Below are 19,325 nucleotides of genomic sequence, written 5' to 3' on the forward strand. Positions count from 1 at the left end.
GAAGACTTCCTCCATCCCAGGGCATCCTGGCGCCCTGCAGACCCCCCACCCCCTGCCGCTCCCCCAGCTGTCGGGCCGGCCTGCCCACCCATGGCCTGGCATCACGTGCTTAGTGCTGGAGTCCAGACGGGTTGAAATCTGTGAGTGAAACTTCCCAAAAGGGAAATGGGGGTGGGAGGGGGGAGAGGAAGGGGGAGTGACACCTTTGTCCCTGGGCCCTGAAGATCTAAGATGAAGGCTGCTGATAGTTCTGACACTCATTCCCAGAGGGGGGTGGGGGGAGGCTGTGTGAAGTGCCCCCCCCACGCAGCTGCGCCCTGCCTTACCTACCCCAGGCGTTCCTCCCACTGCTCCCCAGCAGGCAGCCCGCCCGCTGGGCCCCTCCAGTGAGCTCAATTAAGACCCAGGCATTGTCTCCTCCCCCCCTCCTTTATGTTCCCTGCCGGCCCCCCTTCCTCTTGTCAGATAATCACGGGAAACCAGCAAACGGTTGACACAGTTACCAAGACAACAGAAGTTAGGACTGGCGAGGAGGTCTGAAAGCTAATCCTAAATGAATTATAGGGCAAGAGTGACAAGGGGGTGGGGACCAGTGTCGGGCGGCTTCAAAGAGGCCCCAGGGCATGAGACAAGGTGCTGTCGGCCTCGGGGCGCTGGCCGTGGGCTCCACCATTGGCTTGAGGGTGACCCCGGAGTCCTCTGCGGTGGGGAGGTCGGAGAAGGAATTCATTAACATGAAATTCTCCACTCAAGATGGTCCGGCACCACCGACATCCTTCATCCGATAAGACGCAGGGTCTGGGGTGCACCCAGTTCAGCTTTTCTGATGGGGGGGGGCAGCGGGAAAAGAGCAGGGATGATCTGATCAAGGGGATTCTGTTTCTTCTTTACTTATTCAGAACTTGCCATCTTGTGACCAGGGCGCCGAGCACGCCCCGGCTGGCTGACAGCCATTTCGGGAGGCTGAGCAACGTGGCCCTGAACTCCTCGCTGGCCTGCCCGGCCCCATGGGGGCTGACCAGCGATGCCTTCCCTGCCCTGGCCAGTGCCCCTGTCAAGAATGACTCAGCCAGGTCTCTTGGGAAGGGCCCCCTTCTCTGACACCAGTCCAGAGGCCTAGACATGGGCAGCACGAGGCCCACGCGGGCAACCGCAGCTAACGGTTCTAGAGCTCGGGGTCCACAAACTAACTCCTCGAACGCTCACACCGACCCCACTGGTGCCATTTAATAAACAAAGCAACTGAGGCCCAGAGAAGGTAAGTAACCTGCCCAGAGCCACACAGCCAGTTGGGGAGCAAGGGCAGAATGGAACCCAGGGCTCTCCGCCCAGCATCCTTGATCTTAACCAGTGCTCCAGCATCCGAAAATCTGCCAGCCCTGAGGTGGCACAGCCCGCCAGGGAGAGCCTGCAAACAGCCTCAGCTCTTGGTCAACACCCACCTCCCCCAGGAGGCACCCCTGAAAGACAGGATACCCCTCCCTCCGGACTCCTCTACACCCTCTCTCCCCAGCCTTCCCTGCTTTCACTCACCCAGGACTCCCCTCCAAGGCAATTACGATCCCATTCTCAAACTTCCAGGGGACTCCGTCACCCAGCTCAGTTTCCATAATCAGGACAAGTGTCAGGCCCATGCTTACACTTGAGCGAGCATGAGAATCCCCTGGAGGGTTCGTGAGCACACAGACTGCCAGACCCCACCAGAGTTTCTGCCTCAGTAGGCCTCAGGGTGGGGGGAGGGGGTGGAGGGGGCAGGGAGAGGGTGTCCCTGAGAATCTCTACCTCTAATAGCTCCCAGGAGGTGCCAATGTGGCTGGCCTGGGAACCCCACTTTGAGAACCGCGAGGTCTTTGCCCAACTCAGCCTCCACTCTCTGTACTTTGACCTCTACTTGCAGACCCCACACTCAGAGGCCCCCAGCCTGCCCCCCTCCTTCAGGACCCCAGCACTCTAAGGAAAGCCTCTGCTGACGGTCTGCCTCCACAAGGAGGCTGTTGGAGCCATCTTCCCAAAACAGATGGGCCCAAGGCGTGCCGCCATCCAATCTGTCTCCACCTCCAGACTCTCCCCCACCTCTCAGCGCCTCCACACTGCCAACACAGTCTAGCCTGCCACCTGTCTCTCGCCTGGGGCCATGGCAGTCCCTCCATGCTGGTCTCCCCACTGCCCCCTGACCGCCTGGAAATCTACCTGAGCCCTGCAGCCAGAGGGGTGCTGAAGGCCAAGTCCTATCACCTCTCCTCTCACCTATACCCCGCTCCCAGGGCACATACTGTGTGGCCACACACACATCCTTGGGGCCCCAGGACCTTTGCACATGCATGACCCTTTGCCTGGGCCCTTGCCCCTTAAATTTCACCAGGGCTAATACCTCCCTTTCTGGCCACCTGGACAAAGCAGCCTCCACCCACACTCTGGCTACCCGTTCCGTTCCCCTGCTCCCCTTTCCTCCAGAGCCTGAATCATGGGACACAGTGCAATGTGCTCATGGCTGGAATAGGCACTCCAGGGGGACACAGCCCCTGGGGGCTTCTCGGCCGCATGCAGCGTACCTAGGCCACTGCCTGGCATGGTGTAAACACACACTGAATGAACAGAAAGAACTCGGCTGCTTTAAAGGCCTGGAATCACCAGCCCCAACCCCACCGCTTACAGCCGTATCAAGCTCACAGGTTGCTGGCCTTATGACCTCAAGACCTTCCAAAATGTGGTTCCAACCCACCCTAGGGCATCACTTCCTACCACCCTGCTTTATCCTTCCTCCCCAAGCTCTCCCCTCCCTCCGAAACCCTCCTTCCCGGGAGGCCACCAACTCCCAGGGGGGGTGGCCCAGCCCCCTGTCAGGGTCAGCTCTGCCTCCACCAGCTGGGCCTGTCTGCCCTGCCCCCACTCTGAGGGCAAGGGCTGGTCCCAATGCACCTGCAGGGCCAGAGCCAACAGTTACCAGTGGCCGATGAGGCCCCTCCCGCCTCCCCACGCCTTGGGTCCAGGACCCTCATTCTGGAAGGGGCTGCACAGGCTTCAGAGCCCTGCCACTAGATGGGACTGCTGAGAAGCAGGGGAGGAGTGGGGGCCTTCCCTCTCAAGTGCCCGACAGGTGTGGGTGGGAGGGTTTGCCCCCTGAGTAGAAAGGCCAGCTCTCATGTCCCCTCCTCCCGTGGCCTCTCACACACTGCTTCCACCCCCACCTTAATCCCAGTAGGTCACTCCCCTGCACTCCCAGAAAATTCTGCACACACCCGCATTTCTCAACCCACATGTCTGCCGCCACCGCGGCAGGAATGGCCCAACGTGTGTTCTCTGCCTGCCCGAAGTGCACTGAACATGCTGAGTATTTTAAGACCAGCTTCCCTATTCTTGTTCATCCTTCTCACTGTACCAGCATCCTTCCACTCAGCCTCACTCCCTCTGCGTTCCTCACTTCCAAGGCCTGCCTTCAATGCCGCTTCATCCAGGGAGCCTTCCTGGATTTCCTCCTCCATCAGGGTGATTCCGGGAGATTCCCGCCGTATTCATCTCACTCCCTGTTTGTTCCTGAGGCAACTGGGAGATAAAACACAGACCTCCTTCACTGCTCCTACCTCCATACCTCAACACAGAACAGGGCCTGGCACCCCGGGTCGGGGGGGGGCAGGCCTTGTCCAGCTGGGGGAGGGGGAGATTCTAAAAGGCGACAGACCTGTTCTGTGTCCCCGGAGGGCAGAACTGGGTCAAAGGCACACACTATGTTCTGTGTGAAAAGCAACATTCTGACAACCCACAGTGGCAAGGCAATTATCTATCAGGAACAGGACCCCGAGGAGACCCCAAAACGGAGAGAAGGGAGGGGTTGGGCCATCTGACCTCTGAGGTCCCTTCCAAGTCCAATGTTCTGTGACTTCCCAATCCCGCAGGCCATTAAGCAAGTGGCCAAATGCCCACTGGGCGGCGGTCCAGGCCTGGTCAGAGGGCGCTTCCTGTCTCTCTGCAGGAGGAAGACAGGGCAGCCGCGGATCCTTCGAGGCGGAGGACGGGGGGCTTCCGGCATGGAGTGGGCTCTGGCTCTGGGGGCGAGATCTGGGCCTGTCTTAACTCAAACCCAGCCGGCCCCCACCAGCACCCCTCAGCTTCCAGCACGGCTGCGATCTGGGCTGAAGAGTAACCACCAACCCCAAGCCGGAGCTGTGGAGGGCCTGGCATCAGTGGGGAAAAAAGCCGGAAAAACGCATTTTCCCCTAAAGACTTGTAAAAAAAAAATCTCACTGATTTTTTTTCCCTTTTACCCCAAGCTTTCACAGCTCTAAATATGCCACACTTAGTAATTTTACGAGCAAACCAAGCTATACATCACACAGTTTTATGTTCCTAAATTAACAAAAGGACTTTAAATCTATATGGAGCTCTTAAAAACACACAAAAAAGCATGGCATCTATTTTTATTCCCTCACCCCCAAATTCCCTCTTCCCTTCTAATGTACTCCCCCCGCGCCCCCCCCCTCCCGGGGCTGCAAGATTCCAGCTGATCATTTAGCTAGACCACCAAGGAGAGACAATTCCGAATGTGGATAAGGAAGTGCTTTGCTGAGAACCCCAAAGATGGGGGTTCCGCTGCCCTTTGGGAAAGGCTACTTTAGGGGTTATAAAAGCCTGATTTTTTTTTCCCCTGCAAAGTAGATTACCGTAGGACGTACCCTTGCAAATGAAGAGGCCCCATCTACCAACCCAATTTCACCAAAAGTCTCAGGAGAGTTATAATCTGCAGGTCCCGCAAGGGCTCCTGATGGCTTGTTTTCTTAGCTGCGAAATGCCAGGGTAGACCAGATGACTGCAGGGCCCATGCACACCTGCCACTGGGTGGTGGTGGGGGGGGAGGAAACAGGGGGGCCACACCCGTCACACATGTCCACATCCAGGGGGAAGAGGGACAAGGAACATGGAGCGCTAGACTGGCAACAGAAGCCCAACTCCAGATACTTCATCCCACTGCTGGTGCTGGCTCTGTCTCTGGGAGCCAGTGAAGGAAAAGAATCCTCCTGCCCTATTCTAGGGCAGGAATCCAGGTATCATAATGGCTGTTTGCTCCAAGAGCATAAAAGAAAACTTTTCCTGACTCCCAGAGTCAAGGAGATAAGAAGCAGGAGAGTTTCCAATGGGGCTCTATCAGATTCCCACCCATGGAGTAAGAACAACACATTTAAGCAAGAAAAAAATCTTAATGAGAACCAAATTGAGCAGGGGGGTGGGAACCAGCCCAGGCCCCTCGGAGAAGGGCTGGGCCACAGCTGGGACAAAAGGGCCCCTGGCTTTCCCAGCCGACAGATGGAAATGTGGCAGCCCCTCCCCAGTTCTCAGGGGTATCGGAAGATTAATTAGTGACTGCCTGGAAAGTGCTAGATGGGAGCCGAAATGCTTGTCCCCGCTGAGTTTCTGAGCTGTAAATAAGCAGCTTTCTCAATCACCACTGAAATAGCAATGCTGTCCTTTTATCTGACTCAGATCCCTCGGAGCAGGCCTAGGGTGGTTCCAGAGCCCGCCCCAAAGCCATGGGTTTGCTTCGGACCCAGCAGCTTCCCACGGACCAGTCTGAAGCCGGGCCTGAGCTCCATCACCCCTCCCGGCGTCAGCCCCAGAGCGGGCACCTGAGGACGGGGAGCTGGGGAGCTGGCGGCCTGCCCTCGCCTCCAGCCCGCTCCCTCAACTCAGGTGGGCCTGAGCAGAGACCCGAACCCAGCCTCACACACAGGGGCCTTCTGGCAGTGGTCTAGGGGAGAAAGAGAAACCCAGGCAGCTCGCCACAGGCGGCCTGGGCGCCCTCCGCTCTGCAGCAGGGGAAGCCCACGTCTCTTGCAAGCCTGTCAGAGGCTGTGCGGAGGGGCCCCGGGGGCCAGCTGACCCTCGGGAGACAGCTGGGGGGCAAGGAAAATGTTCTGAGGGAGACCCAGATTGCCTGACAGCAACCACCAGCAGGCTGTGTGGCTTGAGGCCAAGCCCCAGCCCTCTCTGGGCCTCAGTTTCTTCCCTGGAGTTTGGAGTGTCCTTCCCAGCAGCGGACAGTAAATCCTGAGGGGCAGCCGGGGTCACCCAGAGTTCAGCATGGGCCCGGGGTGGGGTTAGCTGACAGCTGCGGAGTCCTCCCTCCGTGAACTCCAGGAACAAGATAAGGGGGCCGGCGGGGCGCCACGACGGACGCCGACGGCCAACTCTCTCCCTCACTCTCCTTCAACAAATATTTATTAAGCAGGGACTCTGGAGCCCAACCGCCTGCGGTCAAAGCCTGGCTGTGCCGCTTACTGCCTGCGTGGCCACGACCTCTCCGTGCCTCAGTTTCTTTCGCTGGCCAGGGCACCACGTAAGAAGTGGACGCCACCGCCTCTCCCTCGTTATTCTACTATTGTTGCTACGGTCTGGCGCTGAGCTGGGCACGAAGGAAACGCACACGAGCCCCTCCAGCACGGAGTTCGCAGTCTGGTGGAGTTCAGGAAAGGGGCTGTCTGGGCGCAGGAGCACACAGAAAGGAAATTGTCCAAGAAGCATTAGAGACCCCACCCATCCACCAGTCCCCAGCTCTCTTCCCACGTGCCCACGCCTCCTTCTCTTGGCTTAGGAAGCGACCCCCCCACTGGATACCACCCCCTCCCTGCCCCTGCCAGTGAAGGAGCACGCAGAGGCCAGATACTGTGTCATGGGGTCCAGGGGTCTGGCCCAAACACCTGAGTTCAAGTCCCAGTTCAACTACTAAGGAGCCCTGTGATTTTCTGCAAATAATTCCACCTTAATAATAATAATGCAGGGGTGCTAGCTGGCTTAGTCGGTAGAGCATGTGACTCTTGATCTCGGGGTGGTGAGTTTAAGCCCCACGTTGGGTGTAGAGCTTACTTTAAAAAAAAAATAATTTTTATTCTAGCTATCACTTGCTAAGTGTTAACTTTGTCGCCGGCATGCAGGAACTGTCCTTACACCCGATGTAGCAAACTTTCTCTGTCAGGGGACAGATAGTAAGTATTGCCAGCCTTGTTGCAACTAGTCAACAGCGCTAGTGTAGCCCCAAAGCTGCCACAGACCACACATAAAAGAGCAGGCGTGGCCATGTGCCAATAAAACTTTATTTACAAACACAGGGGGTGGGCCGGGGATCACCAATCCCCTGCCTCACACTGATACTGAGGGTTAGACCATTATGGATCCTGGGTCACAAGTGGGAAAACTGGGGCCCAGAGAGCTCAAGTCACTGGACCAAGGTCCCAGCTTGGAAGAGGTAGAGCAGGACCCTTCAGAACTGTGCGGCTCGGCCTCAGTCCTGTCACTTGTCAACCAGGCAGCAGCCTCAGGGGTGAGGGCTGCACAGGGGGCTGGGCCCTGGCTCCCCGCACTTACAGACACTGCCTGGGGGTCTGGCTGTGGGGACAGAACCAGGTCCCAGGGGCTCCAGAGCGCTGGTGTCAGGCCACCACAGGCAAGGCTCTGCCTCTGCTCTAAGGGGTGCGTCCAGACCCCCTCCTTCCTGGAGCAGGGCGGTGGGTAGCAGCGTTCCGCATCCCAGCTCTGCCACTGCTAAGCTGGCCAAATCTCCAGCTCCTCTGAGGCTCCCTTTCCTCGTCTGTGAAATGGGCAGCCACCAGCACCGAGCTCAGAGGTGGGAGATTTACAGGAGAGATTCCTGCGAAGCACTCCCAAGGGGGCCTGACAGTGGTCAAGAGAACTTGGCCACCAACTACTCTGAGTTCAGAGAAGCCCAGGGAAGCAAAGCCACTTGACCACGGTTCTTCCCAGCTAAGCCTCTACACATTATAATAGCAAAATTATAAAGTACAAAACCCTAGTGGGGGAATTAAGAAAGAGAAAACCATGAGAGAGAGAGAGAGACAGAGAAGAACTCTAGGGGGTGACAAACCTCCCTCCCCAGGCTGAGAATGACTTGTGCCCTGACCTCCCTCGGGGTCCAGACCTGCAGACTTCACCCTCCTGCCCCTGAGGGCTTAACACCAGCCAGGACTGATTTTCCTTAATTGCTCTGAATTTCCGAGCCTGACACTTTCTCCTTTTCTTTCCGAGGCTGAGGCTGAGTGTAAATAGAAAACCGGTCACCTGATGAATAATAAGTACCAGCAGCCACCCAATGGCAGGTGAAGTGGGGTGTAGATTACAAACACCTGTGCTTTTAAGACGCCCTGTACTTAAGAAGATTCATTCTTGCCACAAACGTGTACTGAGCGCCTACGGGGGAAGGCGCAGCACTGGGGGAGGGGGGCTCCAGATACAGAGGGAAGAACTCTCCCTGCTTTCTTGCAGCTCCGGGTGCAGGGGGGAAGCCCACAGAAGAGCAGCTTCAGCGGGAATGCTCAGCTACAGCTGGGGTTCCAGGAGCCCCCCTGCATCTGCCAGCTCTCTGCTACCTTCCTACGGGGGAGATGGCTCCCCGCCCCCCGCCGCCAGCAGCCCTGTGTTAGAACGCACCCCTTTTGCAAACTGGGGGTTCCTGGTTCTAATTTGGTTCAGATCCTTTAAGGGCAGTGTCCGACGGAGGGGAAGTGCTGGATTTGCATTTCAGCCAATGAAGGGCAAAGAGACCAAGAATCAAGTGCAGACCCTGAAAAATAACTCTTCCTACCAAAGCAGTGGAGACAGCAAGCATGAAATGCAGCCCTTGTCAGTTTCTGGGACGGGCTGGGGACCTAAAACAGCCACAGAGAAACTCAGAGTAACTGTACAGATTACACCCTGAACCCATCAGCCTCTCCTACTTTTTTTTTTTTTTGTCTGTTGGGACTCTCGGACGACCTCCTCCCCTTGTCCCGGTTCAGGGCGGCAAGCACCAGATCCAGCAGAGCTGGGTCCTGTCCAGGCCGTTCCCCCCCCCCCCCCCCCCCCCCCCCCCCCCCCCCCCGGCTCCGGGGCTTCTGTGGGAGCTGAAGCCAAAGTGACAGGGGCTTCTTCTGAACGTACAGTGAAAAAAGCCCAAACCCAACACTCAGCCACCTGCACCTTTCCCCAGCAAAACAGGGCAGAAATTACCCTCCACCCGCAGCCCCTTCTGCAGAATTTTAGAAGCCCCAGTATGAGCCCAGGAACTTCCCCTCCTCCCTACAGCCCCCCACATCTCCCCTCCCCCAGATCCATGGACCCCCCCCCCCCCGAACTTGGAACTGTGTGGACTCCCAGGGCAGATGAAACTCTCAAAGGAAAGAAGGGAAGAGAACAACAGCTCGTTCCTACTACCAGTGGTCACAGGCTGCCCTGCCTTCCTGACCTGGGCGTCAGGGGCCCACCGAGGGCAGGCCTAGTCAGTTACTCCCGACCCCAGGGGCACTGGAAGGGGGTGCCAAGGAGGCAGCCGGGAGGGCCCCAGGGATCACCGAGGCTCCTACCTCCTTCGCCAGGAACCTCTGGCTTCCCAGCTTCCCCTCAGCCTACATGTCATTATCTCTCAGGTTTCAAAGTCCAAATAAGGTGAACTCAAGAGGGGCTCCCCTAACCTCCGGCTGTCACCCCTCCCCGGCCTCCACTCTGGGTTACAAGCACGACTTGCCCCGAAACAGAAAGTTACACGGCAGGCTGCTGTCAGCGCGCAGGAAGGTTAGGGAAACAGGAAGCCACGCCAACCACCCTCCGGAGCTTCCCCCGGCCCCCTCCTCCGACCTCGGCAGGAACAAAACCTTCCAGGGAAACCCGGGCAGGAAGGGGGGCGGGGGGCAGGCGCGCCACGCTCGCGCAGAGACGGCGCAAGGGGCCGGCTGGAGGCAGGGGAAAATAAGCCCCAGGCTGGGGGCGGGAGGGGGGCGCATGCCACCCGATCGGGGCGGCCTGCAGCAAAGTAACTTCACAGCCGGTGCTTAATTCACCTTGGAAGGCAGCGGGCCCCGGCCGCTCGCTGCGCCGCCGCGGCGGAGCCGGCTCGGGGCAGACAAAAGGAGCGAGACGCGCAACCCCCGGCGGCGGCGCGGTGGGGGCGGCGGGCCGGGTGGGCGCTCCCCGCCGCACGTAGAGCACACACCGCCCGCTGGATCGCAGCGGGAGCGGCCGGGCCGCTCGCGCCCGCCCGCTGGGGGCTCTGCCGACCCCGCCGCCCCGGACTCGGGCTGCGGGTCTGGGGGGGTCGGGTGGGGTGGGGGTCCGGGACGCGCCGGCGCCGCGCGGGACCCGGGGAGGCGCACAGCTCGCTTACCTGGTAAGTAATACAGAGGCGGCTTCAATCCAAACATGATTCAGATTAGAATTCCATAGTGGCCAGAGAGGGATGAAGAAGGGAAAAAAAAAATCTTTTTTTTTAAACCCAGCAATGAGACAAAAAGCGCCGTCCGAGCCAAGGCGCTCAAAAATGTCCAAAACAATAAAATAAAGACAGAAGAGCGATCCCGAGAGCGACGGAGAAAAATGTCTTTTTTCTTTCTTTCCCTCCCTAAGATGATGAAAGGGCTCTCTCTCGGGCCAGCGCCCGGGCAGTTTCGGCCACCTCGGCCCGGGCAGATCCACAATGGGGTGACTGACGACCGAGGACGGGCCGGAGCCTCCACGGCTGCCCGGTGTCTTCGCCGCCGCGTGTGTATTTTCTGCCTTTTGGACTTGAGATGCAAATAAAAAAAGGAGGGGGGCGCACGGCGGAGGGAAGCAGGCGGGAGAGCGGAGAGGAGCGCGAGAAAAATAAAGGGGGGAGGTGAGGGTGATGAAATTGGGGGGTTAAGATCTTCAGGGATTACTCATTTGAAAGAAAAAAAGGAGAGAGAGAGGGAGGGGGGGAAGCAGCCCCAAGACGTGCGAGTAGCAATCTCTCCTCCATTCAGCCATTTGAATGTCAAGGGCGAGGGTCAAGGGACCTGTTTCCAACAGGGTTTCACGTTCAGAACCAGAAGGAAAAAGGAAGGGGGGGCGGCGGGAGGGGGTATCTCTTGTTGCCAAGGAGAAATCGGCTTTGTTTTCGTTTCCCCTTAGCTACTGGGTGAGGAGGGGCGGGGTGGGGGAGAGGAGGAGGGGGCGAGCGGGAGAGGGGAGAGGAGAAAATTAATACCCAAACAGCCAAGAAGTACCGAGGGGGAGATTTCTTCTCGTAAATAAAAGAGGCAGCGATTGCAAACAAGTCTCGGGCAGGAGAAAGCAGGCCGAAGAGCCGGCTCCCCTCCCCCCTCTCGCCACCAACACCCCCCCCACCTTTTTCTTTCTTTCTTTCTTTCTTTCTTTCTTTCTTTCTTTCTTTTTTTTTTTTTTGGTTATCTCCCCGGGCCGGCGTCCCACCACTGACTCAGAGAGCAAGGGGGGGTAAGGAGGAGAAAGCACTCGCGGGGGCTCAGGCGCCCCGGCACAAGGAGCAGGAGGAGAGCGGGGAGGCGAGAGCGCACGGCGGTGGAGAGCCCCTCGATCAATTTTCATGCAAGAATCATTATCGGTAAATTGGAAAGCTGGCTGCCTGACAGCAGATTTGTCTCCCCTAATGAAAGCGAAAGGGTAGGGGCGCAGCGGCGGGCGGCTGCAGGCGGCCGCGGCTCCTTCCGTCTCTACGCGGCATCTTCCAAGAGCTCCATGCTTTGCAGAGCGATAATAATAGTTTCACTTGCGAGCTTCTCCCCGCGCGGCCGCCGAGCTGGGCAGCAGATCCGTGCGGACTGGGATCCGGGCGCAGAGAGCTGGGCTCCCCTCTCCAAACGCGGGGAGGGTGCTGTAGCTGGCAGCGGGGCGCTCCGCTCTGCCCCAAAGCGGGGCCGTTTGCAAACAGTGGGCGGCTGCGGGCGCCGCCGGGCCCCCCTCGGCTGCCCAACTCCGCGCTCTGGCCGCTCGCCCGCCCTCCCCACCCACGGCTGACAGCTGCGGGAGCCGGAGTTCACCCGCCGCCCGGGCCTAGGAGGAGGATCCCCAAACCGTGCCCCGGGGGCTCTGGCCAGCCTTTTGTGAACCCACGCGGGACTGCGGAAACGCACACGCCGCCCAGCCCGGGTGAGCTCCTAAGGCGAGCAGCTTCTTTCTCTCCTTTCTCTTCCTTGCACCCCGCACCCCACCCTTAAAAATCCCTGTTGCAAGTGTAATCAAATGCTTGATACCATCTTCCACACTCTCCCCGCACTGGTGCATTATCAGATCCGGGAAGGCATGCTTCCAGGCAAATAGACCTAATAAATGCTATTACTGGGATTCTGCAAGCCCCGGCTGCACCATAGTAACCAGAGCCCTGGCTAATTTGGTTTAAGAGAACGATCAACTGCACAGAGTGTGTGTGAGGGAGTGTGGAGTCTGTATCTCTCCTCCCCACGCCGCCTCTCTTTCACACTAGCTCAAGAAGGCCCCATGTGATAATTCCCCAAATCGAAGGGGAAAAAACCCTGCCGCCAAACCACATCCTGTGCGCTCATTGTCCAGCCCAGCGATTTTAAAGAGACAGGCTCCATTTCCCCACGCCCCCACACACTCTTAAACACACGCTGCAAAGCTGCCTCTTGATGTGACAATTTATTTTCAAGCCCTTTTACCTTCTGAAGGGCCCCTTGGTGGCACAGCGAGCCGGAATCGCGACTTTCTGACACTAAGGGGTCACCTTTTGACCCCCTATATAACCATCCTGGTTTGAGGAACAGACCTGAGCCCGCAGGTACGCAGGGCGGGGCACCGCGGTCACGCCAAGCTTGGGTTCCTGCCAACGCTTTCCAGCCACTGCGTAAATCAGGGGTCCCCAGCGGCAGCCCCGGGGTCCCTGCTAAACGCGGCGGCTTCAGATGACAATTGAACTCCCGGAATATGATACTCTAGAGGAGAGCTCCGGAGGGCAAACTGGAGGAGGTGGGGGCACCAACCGTGCCTCCTGACCCCTCTGTGCCACCGACGCCCACTCCCCCCCACCCCCGCCCGCCAGAAGACTCTTAAACGGGCTGGGCGGAGCGCTCGGAGCCGAGGGAGAGGTGGCGCTCCTCCCCGCCGCCACCAACGGCTGGGTGGGTGCCGCAGGCAGGCGGCCGCCTTCTCTGCCGGCTGGGCTGCCGGGGGTGCGAGGAGCATCTTCTAATCCCCCGGCCCCCGCTGCGCCCCGCCCGGCGCCTCTCCCCGCCGGCGGCCGAGCGCGCACGGTCACCCGGGAGAGCGCCGGGGCTGCTGACCTGGAGGACACGGGCCGCGCGAGGCCGCCGGCGCCCGCCGCCGGCATCTGGCCGCTCCGCCCCGCGCTGACCCCGGAGGTCGCGCCAGGCCCTCGGCGGCGGCGGCCCTTTGTTTCCGGGGCTGCGTGGCGGCGCGCTCCGCGCTCCCCGCGCCTCCCCCTGCGCTCGCCGCCGCCGGCGGCCTGGCCAGGGAGACAATCGCCCCGGCGCGGCCGGGTCGGGGTCCGGGTCCAACACCTGCCCGCCCCCCCTCCCCCGCTCGGCTCGGCCGCGGCTCGGACCCCAGCTTTCGGCTCCCACCCATTTATCACCCGCTTATCACCCGCACGCTTGATAATCTGCGCCCCTCTGGGAGTGGGGGGCACCAGGGCAAGTAGGGGAGGGCCCGGGTGAGCTGCCGCCCACTCCTCCCTCCCAAGTCCCTCATAAGCTGTGAAGATCTCTGATCCTACTTTGGGGGAAAAATAAACTATTTTTAAAAGACCCTAAACTATCAGTTTCTGTCGTCATTCTTTTATTGGTTTTTAATTCTCCGGATTACACGAACAACAGTGGTAATTAATACTAAACCTTACTCTACTGTATATGCTAATGGCAGGAGCCATAAAAATTAATTTGCAAACATGTCATTACACAATAGCTATACAGGCAATAAACCTGTAATTATGGGCCAATCACAGGCAGGGTACAGAGGGAGGGATGGTCCCCCAATCTGCTGGGTGCCCCCCTTCCCCTGCTAAAATGGGGAAGATGATGCCAACAAGGAGCTTGCCTTTTGAGAGCCACCTGTGGAGAATGCTCCCAGCTCCAGGGAACGGCAAAAGGGGTCTCCGGTCTCCAGCTCCGGGTGGCCTGGCTTCTGTGCAAGAACCCCTGGAGACAGCCACTCCGGGGACCCATCAGGACCGATATATGGCGGGAGAGGCGAGGCAGAGCCTGGGAGAGCTCCCCGCCTAGCCTGCAGGTGGGGGGTGAGCAGCAAGGGGGGTAAGGAGGCCCCACACTGGTGGGCCAGCAGCAGCCTCCCTGCTTCCCTGTCAACGGCAAACGTCTCTCCCTATAAGCATTTGAATGCCTGCATTGAATTATCTCAAAATGCTCCGGCCCAGCCCCTAATTGCTTTTGGCCACTGCCTCAGGGAAGAAGGTGGGCAGCAAGATTCTGATACCTAAGGGTCCTTTGGCCCTGGGTCTGGGTGGCTCAGAGTAGGCTGGTGACATTTCCTGGTGACAGGGACATTTGGAAGGGAGGAAAGGAGGAGACCCACTATGAGGGAGCACGGCTGCACCACAGCTCCTGACCTGAAGCCAAAACAGCTGAAAAATAGAAAGCCACCCCCGCCGTGCCAAGCAGCCTGCTTAGCGGGCTGACTCTCCACTGAATGGCTCGGTTGTTTGCCATAATGTGGCTGAACGAGGAGCTGGAAGGATTTTCCCTTTCCCACTGGCCCTTGTGGCTTGGCTGGCGTCTTTGGAACTCCTCACTATGGCCATTCATTCCCAGGGGAGCCACCCCACTCAGAGGGTGGTGATGGCCTGGCTGGGGGGGGGGCGCGACAGGGACAGCCAGCCTGGGCCACACCTGGCCCAGGTGAGAAGGGCAGCACTCTCCTGGGAATGTCACCTCAACGGGATTCTGTGCAAGGACAGGATGTCTCTCTCCACCCCCTCTTCTCTCTCAGAGGCTGGTCACGGCCATAACCCTCCCCCTCTCGGTCAGCTCACCTCTGGGAGGAGGGGGAGGAGGACATTTCTAGAAAAGAGGCAGGAAATGGGGCAGGCTGAGCCTCCAGTGCCCCTTCTTAAAGTCTGGGCCACCGCAGCGCCAAGTCGCCCTCCCCCCACCTCCTTGAGAGACCCCTGTCCACACTGCAAACCGAACCAGGGTCAGAGGGCAGCTCTGGGCCACGTCCTGGGCAGGGTGGAAAGAAAAGAAAATCGCTTCATCTCTCAACAGGAAAGCAAGCTGGGGGCCAGCTGCCTCCCTGGAAGCTGCGTGGAGCCCACGAGACACCCACTCTGACGCTACAGGGCCCCCTCCCCCTGCTGCTCCTTCAAAATGGAGGGGCCCGAGACTCCCCCTAGCGGGGCTGTGGGTGCCACAGCACGGAGACAGCCTAGCCGGCCAAGAGCGGCAGCTGAACGCAGTAAAAATAGCCTCCCCGCACGTGCTGAGGACCGCGGCTGCAGCCCGGGTCTGGAGAGTGCAGCGCGGGGGGCCGGGGGGGGGGGTCGCAGCCGCAGGGCCCGCCGCCTCCGCACGCACACTGCCACCCTGCTGGCCCCCCAAGGCCAGGCCCGGCTGCCGCCGGGCCACCACGGCAGGATCCGGTGGGGCCCCGCCCCCAGGGATCCCAGGAGAGGGGGCAGAGGGCATGCTGGGAGTGTGGTTAACCCGAAATGCCCCTTTGGGTCTGCCCCCTCCGCTTCCCTCTTTAGGATAATCGTGCCAGCTGATGTTTCCTGAGCACTCAGTCTGCGCCAGTTGCTGTTCTAAGCACTTTTCACAGGGAATTCATTGGATCCTCATGACAATGCTGTTCAAGGTCACCACGAAGAGTTTCATTTTCTAGATGAGGCACAGAGAGGTCAAGGACCTCGCCCACGGACACACAGTCGGTGGTAAGTGGCGGAGCTGCGATCTGAGCTGGTTCCAGAGTCCAGGCTGGCGTCGGACCTATCAGAGTTCAAGTTTCAGCTGGGCCCCCACCCACTGAGTGCCCTCAGGCCGTGACATCACCATTTGGAGACTCAGTTTCCTTACCTGGAAAATGGGATGAAATTGCTCCTGCATTCCAGGGAGACACGGGCGTGTAACCGCCCCGGTGCCTGGCAAAGAGTAAGGACTCCATAAACAGAGCTGTAATTACTCCCGTGTTTTGGATAATAGTGATAATACGGCTATTGACCGGGCCTCAGGACACCCAGGCCTCCGCGTGGTGTGCTTTGCTAAGAGCGTTATCTTATCTGGAACCTGCCTCCACCCTGGGAGGCAGACCTACAGTGACCATCACCCCATTTCCTACCTGAGGACGCCGAGGCCCCAAGAGGTGAAGTCACTCACCCAAGGGCACACAGGGAGCAGACACACCCGCTTTCTCCCTCTGTTCAGCTCCAGTCCTTAAGTGACCAGACCTCGTGTGAATGTTCCAAGTCTCAACATAAGCATGTCTGAGAGGTCGGAAGAGAAATGGGGAACCTCTCTCCAGGCTCATGGCACGGTGACATTTGCAAACCCAGGTCTGGTTTCCATCTTTGCGTGGTGCGCTTGACTTTGCTTTCCTATTACCCAGCAGCTCCAGCAAGCACCTCACCCAGGCTTTACGGTCCTGTCTTGGGGGGAGAGGGGGCATTGTCCAGCCAGGTCTCCTGGGGCCTCCTCCCCCTGCCCCAGTGTAGTGGGTTGAATGGTGGCCCACCAAAATATATGTCCACCCAGAAGCTGTGATTGTGACCTTATTTGGAAAACAAGTCTGTGCAGATGTAATTAAGTTAAGGATCTTGAGATGAGGTCATCCTGGATTATCGCAGTGGGCCCTAAATCCAATGACAAGTGTCCTTATAAAAAGAGCAGACCAGAAAAGACACAGGGAGGAGGCCGTGTGAGGACGGAGGCAGACATGGGATGGGACCACGGCCCCCAGGAGCACCTGGAGCCCCCAGGAGCTGGAAGAGGCAGGAAGATCCTCCCCTAGAGCCCTCAGAGGGAGTGCAGTGACCCTGCTGACACCTTGAGTTGAGATCTCTGGCTTCCAGAACTGGGAGAAAATAAGTATCTGATGTTTTAAGCCACCCAGTTTGTAATAATTTGTTACAGCAGCTACGGGAAACTAATACATCCTGTCACTCCTGTAGAAGCAAATGCCTCCCTGCTGCCAACCCAGGGAGGCCCTGGCTGTTGCCCAAGGCTGGACGCCGCGGGCCTCGGGCCAGTGGGGTCAGTCTCTCCTTCAGGTCAGCAGCAAGGGCCTGGATTAAGACGAAGGGTCTGGGGCCCCTGGCACCAGTGTGTGTGCAGGTCGCCCGTCCTCTGTGAAGCTGAAGTCAACACCCCACTGGGATGGGGAGGCTTTCTGGTGGCCTGCCCACCCTCTGTTCTCCTTCCTGATGACCCACATTCGCTGGCTGGGGTTTGGGCACCAGACGTCCACTCCCAGGATGACCTGGGCTCATGCCTGAGCCCACGGGATTCCTGCCGTGTCCCCACAGAGACATCGTCCCATAGACTAGCTCCTCTGGCCGGGGGGTCTATGAAGCACGGATGTGGCATGGATAGGAGACGCAGCACCTCCATCAGCCCCCCAAAGGCTGTTAAGAGCAGAGGGTCTGACGTGGCCTCCCACCAACTGTGTATTATGTGGGCACGTGGTTGAGAAAGATCTACTGTGTGGCTTCTCCTTCGAGTGTTGTAACCTGTCACTTCCAGTGTGCTGAGCCCCTGGGACGTCAGGGCCTCTTTGTTACAGCAGGTCATGTTAGCTTAGCACACACGACCTACAGATCCCCTGCACGGACATTTACTTAATACCTCATACTGTGCTGGATGCTTTAAGTGCATGACCTTATTTCATCCCCACGGCAAAAATAAGGCTATCATTATCTCCATTTTGCAGATAAGAAAACTAAGGTCCAGAGAAATAAAGCAACTTGCCCGAGGTCACACAGCCAGTCAGAGGAAAAGCTTGGATTTGAACCCAGACCCTGCATTTTAAACTGCTCTCTATGGAACCCCCCGTATCAGCCTCCAGCAGGACCTGGTAAAGAGGCTGGAGCTCAGATTCCTTTTAATGAGAAGCGAAACAAACAAAAAAGCCAGGAAGGGCAAGGACCACGCACGCTGCAGTCTACACACAGAACTGGGTGTCTTGACCTCCAGTTCGGGCCTGCGGTTGAAGCTCAGGATTTGGGAACTCTTTAAAATCCTGGCTTGATGAGCCGTACGCAGCAATATGGCCAAAGAGCTTCCTTCTTGTGGCTGCATGGATGCCAGAGAAATCAGCCAGAGACCGTGTCTGGGGCTGCCGGGGCCACACAGCTCAACCTTGAAAAGGCCCCCCCGCCGCCCCCACGCCTGCCTGTCCTCACACGCCTGCGACAGGCTGGCCACTTCTGGAGGCAGTCCATTCATAATCCAAGACAGCTCTGGTCGTCAACGTTCTGCTTCGTGCAGAGCCAACACGGGCCTGGCAAACGGGGCCGAAAAGCACCGAGGGGGGTCTCTGGGGGAGGGAGCATGCCGGCGCGAACCCCGACGGGCACCTTCTGTGGACCCAGCAACAGACAGCCCGTTGGCGGCCTGCCCCCCGCAGATTCGACTGCGGCCCCTGTCTGGATCCGATGCCTGGGGCAAGCCGAGAAGGCTTTCTTCTCCCTACCGGGGCCTGCACCCCAGGGACCAGGCACACGCCTGTTCAAGGCAGAGAGGCATTTGTGAGCAGCCGTTCGCTGCCTCCTGCTGGGGAAGAAGTGACAGTGGGGACAGAATTACTCGTCTGTGGATGACACGCAGCTCTCCCTGTCTACCCCTGGGCCTAACCACTTCAGGTCTGTGTAGCCCTCCCGCCTACAAGATGTGAGTCTTAAAAGGCAGCTTCGGGCCTGCTCTCCCCCTCACACTGGGCACTGGCTTTCGGCACAACTGAGTCAGAGTGGGGCGCCTCAGGGCCCTGTCATCTCGCTCTACCTTTCCCTCGTGAAGAAATCCTGGTTCAGCCCGGCCACCTCCTTCCTCTGCGCCTGCCCTGCTGTCCCCACGTGGCCTGACCGTTCTTTATTCACCCTCCGTGGCTCATGCCTGAGCCCACGGGATTCCTGCCATGTCCCCGCAGAGACATCGTCCCATAGACTAGCTCCTCTGGCCGGGGGGTCTATGAAGCACGGATGTGGCACGGGGCTCCCACCCTGGGCACACTAAGGGGGCTGGAGAATTCTTTGCTGGGGGCAGCCCTGTGCACTCTGGGATGTTTGCAGCATCCCTGGCCTCCACTCACCGGATGCCAGGAGCACGCTCCAGTTGTGACAGTGAAAATCTCTCCAGAATGGACCCATTTCTCCCAGGGGGGATGGGCAGAGGGACAAAATTGCCCCAGTCGAGAGCCATCGATGTAGCCTAAGAGGTCCAGCCAGTATGATGAGCAGCCTGAGCTCCGGACCTTGTTCTGCTGTCAGCCTTGGACAAACAACTGTCCTCTCTTGGCCCCAATTTTACCGCATAAAAAATTGGAGGGGTTGAATGGGGTCTTCTATCTGCCTCTGATTCTCTGGTGCTGCTTAG

General features: G+C 58.7%; 1 protein-coding gene and 1 long non-coding RNA gene across 6 annotated transcripts in view; one reads left to right on the plus strand and one right to left on the minus strand.

The window, feature by feature from the left end:
* The window catches only part of GSE1 (Gse1 coiled-coil protein), a 400,890-nt gene that overhangs the window by 91,659 nt on the left and 289,906 nt on the right, over window positions 1-19,325 (minus strand). The window lies entirely within an intron of this gene.
* On the plus strand, window positions 10,035-13,542 carry LOC118543707 (uncharacterized). Its single transcript, XR_013444166.1, has 2 exons — window positions 10,035-10,515; window positions 11,217-13,542. It is a non-coding gene; the product is annotated as an uncharacterized LOC118543707 (long non-coding RNA).

This window comes from Halichoerus grypus, chromosome 15 (assembly GCF_964656455.1).
Source record: "Halichoerus grypus chromosome 15, mHalGry1.hap1.1, whole genome shotgun sequence".
Taxonomy (NCBI): domain Eukaryota; kingdom Metazoa; phylum Chordata; class Mammalia; order Carnivora; family Phocidae; genus Halichoerus; species Halichoerus grypus.